At 39.2% G+C, this 12,500-nt stretch overlaps 2 long non-coding RNA genes across 6 annotated transcripts in view; one reads left to right on the forward strand and one right to left on the reverse strand.

Annotated features, from left to right (window-relative positions):
- The first annotated feature begins 1,008 nt into the window (after positions 1–1,008).
- On the forward strand, positions 1,009–9,641 carry LOC123508320. Its single transcript, XR_006675920.1, has 2 exons — positions 1,009–1,059; positions 8,849–9,641. It is a non-coding gene; the product is annotated as an uncharacterized LOC123508320 (long non-coding RNA).
- Positions 9,642–10,232: 591 nt separating this feature from the next.
- The window catches only part of LOC123508319, a 4,230-nt gene continuing 1,962 nt past the window's right edge, over positions 10,233–12,500 (reverse strand). For all 5 annotated transcript variants that reach the window (XR_006675916.1, XR_006675915.1, XR_006675919.1 and 2 more), the window contains exons 2-3: positions 11,048–11,234; positions 10,233–10,606 (exon numbers count right to left, since the gene is read on the reverse strand). This is a non-coding gene — a long non-coding RNA (uncharacterized LOC123508319). The remainder of the gene's footprint in view (positions 10,607–11,047; positions 11,235–12,500) is intronic.

Genomic DNA, 12,500 nt, shown 5'->3' on the forward strand with positions numbered 1-12,500 from the left:
GTTGTTCTTCCCATACCAAACCTTATCCACATTTCTTTCTTTCTTCGTCATAATCATAACTCCTCCTCCACCTTTACTCTCCTATCCTTTCTCCATATATTATATTTATTATCCAAATTTATCTTTGTTTTTCATGCAATTTTGTCTCAGTCAAACACACTATATCAGGCTTCTCCACTATCATATAGTCTTGCAATTCCAATCTACTTGACAGTATCCCATCTATATTAGTATACATTACGGTCCACCCACTGCTCCCTCTAGGGTTCCTCCGTATTCCTTCTTTCCACATACCACTTTCTGACTCTCTCTCCTATAACTCTCCAAAAAAACTTTTCTCTTTCCTCCTCAGACCGCTCATCATTTTTCCTTCTCGCCTCTTCCACCAATTCCTTATATCTTCTCTCTCTTCCTCATTTCTATTCTTTCTCACAAACACCTCTTTACAACCTTCTATCTTTCTTAACTTTGATGTTCTATATAGGATATCCTCCGCAGATTGTTGTGACTTCAGTACTACTTTAATCGGTCTGCTCACTTCCTCCTTATACGGACCCAGTCTATGGATCTCTTCCACTTCTTCTTGTAGGTCTTTTTTTTCATCATCATTTAGATTTTTGAACAGATCTCTTACCGTTTTTAATTCTTCCTTAATTCTCTTAGGCTTATATGTTATATTTTGTTCTTTCATCCCAAATATTAACACACTCTTCTTCTTTTCTGCTATTTCCCTTATCAATGTTTCCTTATTCTTCATTACATTAACCAGTTCCTTGGATCTTTCTTTTTTGTCTTCCTTCAACTGATCTTTAATTATTTCTTGTAATCCAACCAACCATCTCTGCTTCCCTCGACTCAGTCCATTGTGTGTGTGTGTGTGTGTGTGTGTGTGTGTGTGTGTCAGTCAGGATATTAAATTATCTTAACCTAACCTATTCTAATCTTGTGTGTGTGTGTGTGTGTGTGTGTGTCAGTCAGGATATTAAATTATCTTAACCTAACCTATTCTAATCTTGTGTGTGTGTGTGTGTGTGTGTGTGTGTGTGTGTGTGTGTGTGTGTGTGTGTGTGTGTGTGTCAGTTAGGATATTAAATTATCTTAACCTAACCTATTCTAATCTGTGTGTGTGTGTGTGTGTGTGTGTGTGTGTGTGTGTGTGTGTCAGTCAGGATATTAAATTATCTTAACCTAACCTATTCTAATCGTGTGTGTATTTACCTAATTGTATTTACCTAATTGTAACATACGGGAAAAGAGCTATGCTCGTGTTGTCCCGTCTCCATATCTATTAATGTCCAGCTTTTTCTTAAAATCATGAATATTCCTTGCGTTGACCACTTCCACGTCTAAACTATTCCATGCTTCCACCCTTCTATGAGGGAAGCTATATTTTTTCACATCTCTCCTATAAGTGGCCATTTTTAGTTTTTTCCCATGCCCTCTCGACATTCTTCCATTCCACATACACAGATCTTCCCTATCCATTTTTCCATGCCAATCATCACTCTGTATATTGCTATCAGGTCTCCCTTTCTTCTGTTTTCCAGGGTTGGAAGTTGCATTCTTTTCAGTCTGTCTTCATAAGTCAAATCTCTTAAGTCAGGCACCATTTTCGTTGCAGCCCTCTGTACTTTCTCTAGTTTCCTTATGTGTTTCTTTAAGTTCGAGCCCACTGTATTGTTGCATATTCAAGCCTCGGTCTTATCATTGCAGTAATTATTTTCTTCATCATTTCTTCATCTAGATATACGAACGCCACTCTTATGTTCCTCAATAAGTTCAATACTTCTCCAATTATTTTGTTTATATGTCTCTCTGGCGATAGGTCATTGGTAATTGTCACCCCAAGGTCTTTTTCTTCATGACTGGTTTTATGTCTTCATTTCCTATCTTGTACATACTCCTGATTCTTCTTTCACTCTTGCCAAACTCTATTTTCTTGCATTTTGTCGTGTTGAACTCCATTTGCCATGTACAGCTCCATTTCCATATTCTGTCCAAGTCTTCCTGGAGTAGTTCGCAATCTTTGTCACATCTCACTTTTCGTAACAATTTTGCATCGTCTGCAAATAGGCTCACATAACTGGACACCCCATCCACCATGTCATTTATGTAGACTGAACATTACTGGTGCCAACACTGATCCCTGTGGAACTCCACTCTCCACCAATCCCCATTCTGATGGTCTGTCCTTAATTATTGTTCTCATTTCTCTTCCTACCAAAAGTCTTCCATCCATTTTAGTAAACTGCCATGCACTCCTCCTACCATTTCAAGTTTCCAGATCAGTCTCTGGTGTGGTACCTTATCAAAGGCCTTTTTTAAATCCAGATATATTCCATCAGCCCAACCATCTCTTTCCTGTATTACATCTATCACCCTCGAATAGTAACATATCAGGTTTGTCGTGCATGAACGCCCTTTCCTAAAACCAAATTGACACTCACAAAGTATGTCATTTTTCTCCAAGAAGTCTGTCCATCTAGTCTTCACCACCCTCTCACACATCTTAGCTACCACACTTGTAAGTGACACTGGTCTATAGTTCAATGGGTCTCTCTTGTTACCTGATTTATAGATTGGGACAATGTTAGCTCTTTTCCAGTCTTGGGGCACTACGCCTTCCCTTAATGAGGCATCAATTACTTCACAAACTTTTTCTGCCAATTGCTCCCTGCATTCTCTTAAAATCCATCCTGATACCCCATCAGGTCCCACAGCTTTTCTCACTTCTAAACTCCCCATCATGTTCTTGATCTCCTCCACCGTTACTTGAAACTCCTTCATAATCCCTTTCTGTTCCATTACCAGTGGTTTGTCAAAAGCAGTCTCCTTTGTGAATACCTTCCAAAGCATCCATTCATAGCCTCTGCCATTTCCTGGGATCTTCACTGTATACTCCATTTACTTCTAAACTTTCAATACTTTCTCTATTTTTGATGTTGTTGTTCACATGTCTGTAAAAAGCCTTGGTTGGTCTTTACATTTATCAATTATATCCTTTTCTTGTTTCTTTCTTTCTTCTCTTCTAATCAACACATATTCATTTCTTGCTCTTTTGTAACTTTCCCACTGCTTAATCCGTCTTTTCCTTCTCCACCTCTTCCATGCATCCTCTTTTCTTGTTCTAGCCTTTTCACATCTATCGTTAAACCAGTCCTGCTTTCCAACTTCTCTATGTTGTCTTATTGGTACAAATTTTTCTCACCTTCTTTGTATATTTTTATAAATTCCTTCCACTTTTCATTTGCTCCTTAGCACTCTTGAATTTCATCCAATTTGTCTCTTGAAAGAATTTCTTTAGGTTTCCAAAATCTGTCTTGGCATAATTCCATCTTCCCACTTTATATTCTTCATTTCTTCTAGATTTCTCTTCGTCTATCACCTTGAACTCCAAAACTGCATGATCACTCTTTGCTAAAGGGCACTCCACCCTCATCTCCTCAATGACCATTGGCTCTGTACTAAAGACCAAGTCCAGTCTTGACGATGCTCCTCTCCTCCAAACCTAGTATCTTCTTTGACCCACTGAGTTAACACATTTTCCATTGCCAGTGTCAATAGTGTATTTCCCCATGTTGTCTCTGATCCTTCCATTGACCAGTCCTCCCAACACACCTCTTTACAATTAAAATCTCCCATCATTATAGTTCGTTCACAGCCACCCAACATTTCTTCCAGACATGTTCCTGTATCACTTATCATTTCTTCATATTCCTGTACTGACCATGCATTTGTCTTAGGTGGTACGTACACCACTATGTAGTGCCTCTTTTTCCTTCATTAGTTTCTGCTCTGATCTTTAGCACTTCTGCCTTTCCCATACCTTTTTCACTTGATCCACCTTTATATCTTTTTAACCAGCAACATCACTCCTCCTCCCATCTTACCTACTCTATTTCTTTTCCAAACGTTATATTTCCTTCTCCAACCTTCATCAGGTCTTCTCCTCTCTCAGTTTTGTTTCAGTAAGACCCACAATATCTGGGTTCTTGTCCCTCAAGTAATCGTTGAGTTCTAAAATCCCCGATATCACTCCATTTATGTTGGAATACATTACATTTCGCTCATATGTAAGTTTCTGTGTGTGTGTGTGTGTGTGTGTGTGTGTGTGTGTGTGTGTGTCAGAATATTAAATTATCTTAACTAAATCTATTCTAATCTTGTGTGTGTGTGTATTTACCTAGTTGTAGTTTTACAAGGCCTGGACTTTACGCTGATGTGGCCCCGTCTCCATATCTACACTTATCCAATTTTTCTTTAAAACTATGTACACTCTTTGCTGACACCACTTCCTCACTCAAACTGTTCCAAGTCTCAACACATCTTTTGGAAACTAAATTTTTAACATCTCTCAGACATCGTCCCTTCCTTAGTTTCTTACTATGTGATCTTGTGCTTCTAAAGTCATATTCTTCTCTCAGGATCAGTTTCTCATTACCCACTTCATCCATTCCGTTAATCAGATCCCCTCTCTCTCTTCTCTGCTCCAAGGTTGGTAGATCCATTGCCTTTAGTCTCTCCTCATATGCCATCCCTTTAAATTCTGGAACCATTCTTGTAGCCATTTTTTGTAGTCTCTCTAATTTTCTTATGTGTTTCTTTTTATGGGGAGTCCACATATCTCCTGCATATTCCAATCTAGGTCTTTTTTTAGTACTTATCAATTTCTACATCATTTCCTTGTCCATATAGTGAAATGCTACTCCAATATTCCTTAGCAAATTATACGTCTCTCTGAAAATTCTATCAATATGGCTTACCGGTTGATTATTTTCTTCCAATGTCACTCCCAAGTCCTTTTCCTTTTTTACTTTTTCTAGTTCTACTCCATCTCCCATCTTATAGATTCCCACTGGTCGTCTTTCACTTTTTCCCATTTCCATGACATGGCTTTTGTCCACATTGAATTCCAACTCCCATTTTTTGCTCCATTTCCAGATCTTGTTTAAGTCTTCCTGTAGTATTTCACAATCCTCTTTTGTTTAATGACTCTGCACAGTTTCGCATCGTCCGCAAACAGATTTATGTAGCTGTTCACTCCCTCTGGCATGTCATTTATATATACGAGAAAAAGTATTGGCGCCAATACTGACCCTGTGGCACTCCGCTGTCTACTGTTCTCCACTTGGACTTCATATCTTTAACTATTGTCCTTATTTCTCTCCCCCTTAAGTAATTCTTCATCCATCTCAATGTGCTTCCTTTTAAGCCACCCTTCTCCTCTAACTTCCATAGTAATCTTTCATGTGGCACTTTATCAAATACTTTTTTTAAATCTAAATGAATACAGTCAACCCATCCCTCTCTCTCTTGTACTTTATCAACTATTCTAGAGTAGAAACTCAATAAATTTGTTTGTGTGTGTGTGTGTGTGTGTGTGTGATTCACTGTTTGATCTGCTGCAGTCTCTGACGAGACAGCCAGACGTTACCCTACGGAACGAGCTCAGAGCTCATTATTTCCGATCTTGGGATAGTCCTGAGACCAGGCACACACCACACACCGGGACAACAAGGTCACAACTCCTCGATTTACATCCTGTACCTACTCACTGCTAGGTGAATAGCACCTACACGTGAAAGGAGACACACCCAAATATCTCTACCCGGCCGGGGAGTCGAACCCCGGTCCTCTGGCTTGTGAAGCCAGCACTCTAACCACTGAGCTACTGGGTGTGTGTGTGTGTGTGTGTGTGTCAAAATATTAAATTATCTTAACCCAACATGGTGTAAATAAATGAAATAAAAAAAAAGATGACATAATTCTTAATATTTTCTTAAGTCTAATTTGGAATTGAGAGAAACACTACAAATTAGTTTTTTTGTCATTAACGTTACAATGGTATGGATTGGTGGGTGTAGGCGAGGTGTACCAGTATATTATTGGTGTGTGGCTGTTAATTGTTACTGTTTATTTCAAGATTAGTGTTTCTTATAGGATATTTTCTTTTTTCTTCAGTTTAATCAGTTGAAAAATAGTGCTTTATTGATTTTTGACGTAAATAATTGAGTTCCTTTTCTTTCTTTTGGTTAACTGGTAAGAGTGATGCATTGTTTATTGAAATATGAAGTTTTATGGGCATAGATGAGGAAGTAATTGTCATTATTTTATGCACCAATCGTATGTAATTAAGTGTAAGTTTGTAAGGGATGTTGATGGTCAATAAACTATAATAATGATGTGGGTGAAGTTTGAGTGTACTAATACAGCTTGATTTATTTCAGGTTGTGTCAAGATATGGAGGGAGAGAGAACAGCCAAGGAGGAGGAGGAACAGGAACAGGAAGACAACAAGAAGAAGAAACAATGAATGAAGACAAAATAAGAAAAGGTGAAATAAGAATAAATATTGTCATTTTATAAAGTTATCTGCTGCTGGAACACTGCACCACCAAGCCAAGCCACAATGCAACACAAGCCTTCTACAACACCTACAGCCATCAGCAACACCCAGAGTACAAGACAACACCTGGAGCCATGAAGAACAGTTAGGATAGATTAGCAGTTTGGAATGTTTTTTTTTTAAGGACATTTTAAGGACATGTTTTTCAGGGCATTTTAAGACAGTTTGGCATGTTTTATGGTATTTTAAGAGTTTGGCATGTTTTTCAGGGCATTTTAAGACAATTTGGTATGTTTTTATGATATTTTTAGACTATTTGGCATGTTTTTGATGGCATTTGAAGAAAGTTTGGCTGTGATAATACCATTTTATTGACATTAGAAAGGGTGTATGGAGGTGACAAGATTAATGGGCACAGTCTTCACTATTTTAATCCCCCACATGAGTTTGTGAAGCAAGTGTTGGATTCTCTGGGCAAAGATGCAGTGTGCTTGTTAAGAGATTCACTCAGCACTCACTCACTCATTCACTTACTGAGCTCAGAGGGAATGCTTTATTCTCCACCATGACTAATTTCCAAGGCCACAGGTTACTAGCAGGGTTTTCAAGAATGTTTCTCCAGTTATAATATAGAAATGTTGCCACTGCCTCTAGAACCATAAAAACACACTTAAAAATGCTTTATTCTCCACCATGACAGTTTTCCAAGGCCGCAGAGATGACTGGTGGTGTTTCAAGAGTGTTTCTCCAGTTAGTATTGTAGAAGTCTTGTCATTCTGCCTCTAGAACCATAAGAAACACACTTAAGCCCTTGAGTGCCTTGATGCATTTCCATATTCCTTGTGGTGACTGTTTAGTGATTTTATACACCTCCACAAACTTGTGTGGGGATTAAAACAGTGAAGACTATGGCCATTATTCTTCTGACATCTATACATCCTTCCTAATGTCAATAAAATGGTCAAATGGTACACAAATCTCTAGGTAGAAATGTGTCCCAGTACTGAAGGGGTTAAAATGGTGAAGACTATGCCACTATGGCCATTAATCTTGTGACCTCCATGGACCCTTGCTAATGTCAATAAAATTGTCTAATGATACACAAAACTCAAGGTAAAAATGTGTCTTAGTACTGAAGGGGTTAAAATAGTGAAGACTGTGGCCATTAATCCTGTCACCTCTATAGACCCTTGCTAATGTTAATAAAATGGTCTAATGGTACATAAATCTCAAGGTGAAAATGTGTCCCAGTACTGAAGGGGTTAAAATGGTGAAGACTGTGGCTATTAATCTTGTGACTTCCATAGACCTTTCCTAATGGTCTAATGGTACACAAATCTCGAGGTGAAAATGTGTCCCAGTACTGATGGAGTTAAAATAGTGAAGATTGTGGCCATTAATCTTCTGCCTTTTATAGACAATTTCAAGTGTCCATAAAATAGTCTAATGGTACACAAATCTCAAGCTAAAAATGTGTCCCAGTACTGAAGGGGTTAAAATAGTGAAGATTGTGGCCATTAATCTTGTCACCTCCATAGACCCTTGGTAATGTCAATAAAATGGTCTAATGGTACACAAATCTCAAGGTAAAACTGTGTCCCAGTAATGAAGGTCAGGGGTGTATGAAGAGTGTATCTTACTATGTAGATTGCTTCTATCAATGGTCCTTAACCCTTCAGTACTGGGACACATTTTTACCTTGAGATTTGTGTACCATTAAACCATTTTATTGACATCAGCAAGGGTCTATGGAGGTCAGAAGATTAATGGCCACAGTCTTCACTATATTAACCCTTTAGTACTGGGAGACATTTTACCTGAGATTTGTGTACCATTAGACCATTTCAATGACATTAACAAGGGTCTATGGAGGTCACAAGAATAATGGCCACAGTGTTCAATATTTCAATCCCCCACATGAGTTTGTGAAGTTTTAGAAAATCACCAAATAGTAACCAAACGGAATATGGAGACATGGTTTTTAGGGAATTTTTAAGACGATTTGATATGTTTTGAGGGCATTATAAGACAGTTTGGCATGTTTTGAGGGCAGTTTAAGACAGTTTGATATGTTTTAGGGCATTATAAGGCAGTTTGGCATGTTTTGAGGGCAGTTTAAGACAGTTTGGCATGTTTTGAGGGCAGTTTGAGGCAGTTTTGTGTGCTTTGAGACCGTTTTAAGACAGTTTGGCATGTTTTAAGGCAGTTTAAGATAGTTTGGTGTGTTTTGATACCATTTTAAGACAGTTTGGTGTGTTTTCAGGGTATTTTAAGACAGTTTTGCTACAATAAGACCATTATATTGACATTAGGAAGGGTGTATGGAGGTCACAAGATTAATGGCCACAGTCTTCACTCTTTTAATCCCCCACATGAGTTTGTGAAGCAGTAAAAATCACCAAATAGTCACCACAAGGGATATATGGCAATGTGTCACCCTACTGAAGGGGTTAATGGTGTTGTAAGGAAGCTTTGCAGAAATAGCATATTTTTGTCATGAAAGCTGTGTGTGTGTGTGTGTGAGAGAGTGCGAGATAATCACTTTTTTCTTATTTATTAAAGGTAATGTAGAGTTTTTAGGAGTTTGTGAGTGAGGTGAGAGTGTGTCAGTGTGTCAGGGGTGTATCAAGAGTGTATCTTACTATGTAGATTGCTTCAATGAATGGTAATGAATGGTGTCTTAACCCCTTCAGTACTATGACACATTTCCCTATTCCTTGTGGTGACTATTTGGTGATTTTGTACAGCTTCACAAAGTCATGTTGGGGTGAAAATTGTGATTTACATCCCGTACCTACTCACTGCTAGGTGAACAGGGGCTACACGTGAAAGGAGACACACCCAAATGTCTCCACCCGGCCAGGGAATCGAACCCCGGTCCTCTGGCTTGTGACCACTGAGCTACCGGGTGTGTGTGTGTGTGTGTTTAAAATGTATTGTTTTCATGTAAATTATTATTATTTCATTGTTTTTCTCTCTCTCTCTCTCTTGTAAATTGTTGTAAATGTTGTAAATGTCTATTTTGTATTAAGTTGATAATTGTTGACTTTTTTTAATGTTTGAAAATTTGTGTAGAGTTTTTGCTGTAATTTTTCATATTTTTACTGTTTATTCATTTTTTTTACTATTTTTTTACTATTAAGTTGAAATTTGTGTAGAGTTTTTTTCTGTAATCTTTCATATTTTTACTGTTTATTCATGTTTATTCATTTTTTTTACTATTAAGTTGAAAATATTTGTAGAGTTTTGCAGGCAATGTACTATAATGTCAAATGTTGAATAAAAGTGTAGGGAGACTCTTGCATTTAATTTTAGCTCCAGTATGCATCTGCCTTGTCTCCGGAGACTCTCTAGAGTATTTTCGACTTAGTACAGTTTTAGGGTCTTTTGGGGTACAGTTTTGGTCTTTTGGGTTTTAGTACAGTTTTAGGGTCTTTTGGGTTTTTTTTTTGGTCACTTTTATTTTAGGGTCTTTTTTTGGCCATTTTTAACTTTTTCCTGTTTTTAGGGGCCATTTGTTTTTTTTGGCCAGTTTTTTACTAATTTTTCCTAAGTTTTGGTCAGTAGTGCAGTATTTTGGACCTTTTTTTTTATCTCTGAGGATTTTCCGTTTTTTTCTTAATTTACGTTGCTATTCAATTTTATCCCTCATGATAAGGAGTCATTTTGTTCATATTAGTTCATCCTTTCTCCAATTGTTTTTGTATTGCTCATGATAAATAAAAAGCTTTAATAATTAGTGTGTTTTTATTTCTGCCATGTTATTGTTAAGAGTGGGAGGTTAATGGCGGCAATATTGGTGAGACAGTGACCTCAGCCAGCTTGAGGCGACTCACAAACCACCCATGCACAAATATTCCCAGGAAAGCAAATTTACCAAAACAAAGATTTCTACACAATTTATTATTTATTGACAACAGCTCTTAGTACAGTGAGAACACCACAATGAGGCAGTGAAGACAGTTTATTACAATGGAGTAATGGCACCACACCACACCACCCACAGTACCACAGTGAAAGAGGGAAGACTGACTGTCATGCTGCCCGCAACTCCTCCCCCCCCCACCCTGGCCACCGACACCCACAGTAGGTGATGGCCGCGCAGGGTCAAGGTGCCGTGCATAATCCTTGATGGTGGTGGTGTTTGGACGGCGGCTGGACGGCGGCGGAAGGTGTGAGATGTGGAGCCGAATCTCGCTGGACGGCGGCAGTGGTGGTGGAGTCCCTTGATCGATACACTCAGGCCTTGGATCGCCAATTCCTGTAATGGACAAACAAATTAACAAATGAATAGATTATCTGCACATGTACCACGCCACACTGTCCTACAATACACACTTCACTGCCTCAATCAGCCTCTCACTCGCCCCCCTCTCTCGTTAACACTTACACTCGCTTACACCCTTCTCCCTGCGTCTCCAGTGTCTACGTACATCTAGCATCCCGGCCCATTAATGTCATAACACTCGCATCCCTTCATTCTCACACCTCCCACGCCAGTCTAGCTAAGCCACACCACGTTACACCCTCAAAACTTCCCCCCACACCCGATCCTCCCACATCCACACAAACACTCGCATCCCTTCATTCTCACACCCCCCACACCAGTCTGGGTAAGCCACACCACGTCACACCCTCAAAACTTTCCCCACACCCGATCCTTCCACATCCACACAACCAATCTTGCCACACAATCATCCACCTGGTTAGTGAAATCTACGTAGTGTCTGGGCGCGATGCAAGACAGTCCTCTGATGTTGCGGTAGTGGTGAGGCAGAGGTGTTGATCGTGGGCGTTGTCAGTGAAGGTGTAGTGCAAGGTAGAGTCTCTCCTTGATAGTAGAGGGGACGCATTACCGCTGTGGAGTCAGGCCTTTGGATCGTCAACGCCTGTAATGGATAAATATGGAACAAAACAGCATTTTCTTGTTCTAATTATTTCGTCTAACACGTCACATTGTCTTAAAACTCCTCCACTGCCCACAGCCTTTCACTCGTCTCCACACAGTTCCACCACCACCACTCCTTACACGTCTTCTCCACTCTTATCCATGCTGTCCTAACCGTCACAAACACTCGCACCACACCCTCTCAAGTCTCTCTCCTCCATTTTATCACATTGATTCAGTTCCCAGCCTGCCTCCTGGAGCCACGATCCATTCACGCTCCCTTTAGTCCTCCCCACCTATTCTCATCCCCACACAACTTGTACACCACTCCCCCACGTCACTCGTCAACCTCTTAGTCCATTTATACTCCACTTATTCCACATATCCACCATTCCCGTCCTTTCCACTCCACTTCCCTATCACAACATACTCGCAGTCGTTGTCATGAACAGGGCAGCGTCTGTAACACCTATAACATAACAAAACATAAATAATAGGATAAAGGGCCACCAGGGCCCATCTAGGTTATCCTGTATCAGTCGCACAGCGACCTCGTCATCAGTACTTAAAGATACACTTACAAGTACACAATACATTATATACTAATTCTAAATATTTGGCCCATTAACAGGGCTAAGTCCTGCAGCGAATTCCTCTACAATCTGTGATCCCCATACATGGGGATCATGTCTTGTTTAACTATAGTAAATTTCTTATAAAAACTATCATGCAGCGCTATACATAATTATAAATCTAATAAATTTAAGTGCTTATCTAATCTGTTTTTAAACATTGTCAAACTAGTGCTATTTACAACCGTCTCTGGCAATGCATTCCAGAAGTCTACCACCCTATGACTAAAGAAATATTTTCTTCTATCTAACCTGCAGCCTTGCTTTCTAATCTTCCTGCCATGATTTCTAGTTCTACTTCCCTCCTCTAAGGTAAAGAAAGATCTCACATCTATGTAGTTTGTATCTGAGAACATTTTAAATAACTATCATATCCTCTTATACATCTCCTCTCAAATGAAAACATGTTTAATGCCTTTAATCTATCTCTATACTCCAGGCGCTTCAAAGCTGGTATCATCCTAGTTGCTCTTCTCTGAACTGCTTCTAACATGTTGATATCCTGCCTATAGTGGGGTGACCAGGCCTGTATGCAATACTCTAAATGGGGCCTAACATAGGAATTATATAAGCTACGCACCACTTCCTTACTTTTATAACTAACATTTCTATTTATAAAACCCAGGATCCTATTT

The sequence above is a fragment of the Portunus trituberculatus genome, chromosome 24, assembly GCF_017591435.1.
Source record: "Portunus trituberculatus isolate SZX2019 chromosome 24, ASM1759143v1, whole genome shotgun sequence".
In the NCBI taxonomy this organism is placed as follows: Eukaryota; Metazoa; Arthropoda; class Malacostraca; order Decapoda; family Portunidae; genus Portunus; species Portunus trituberculatus.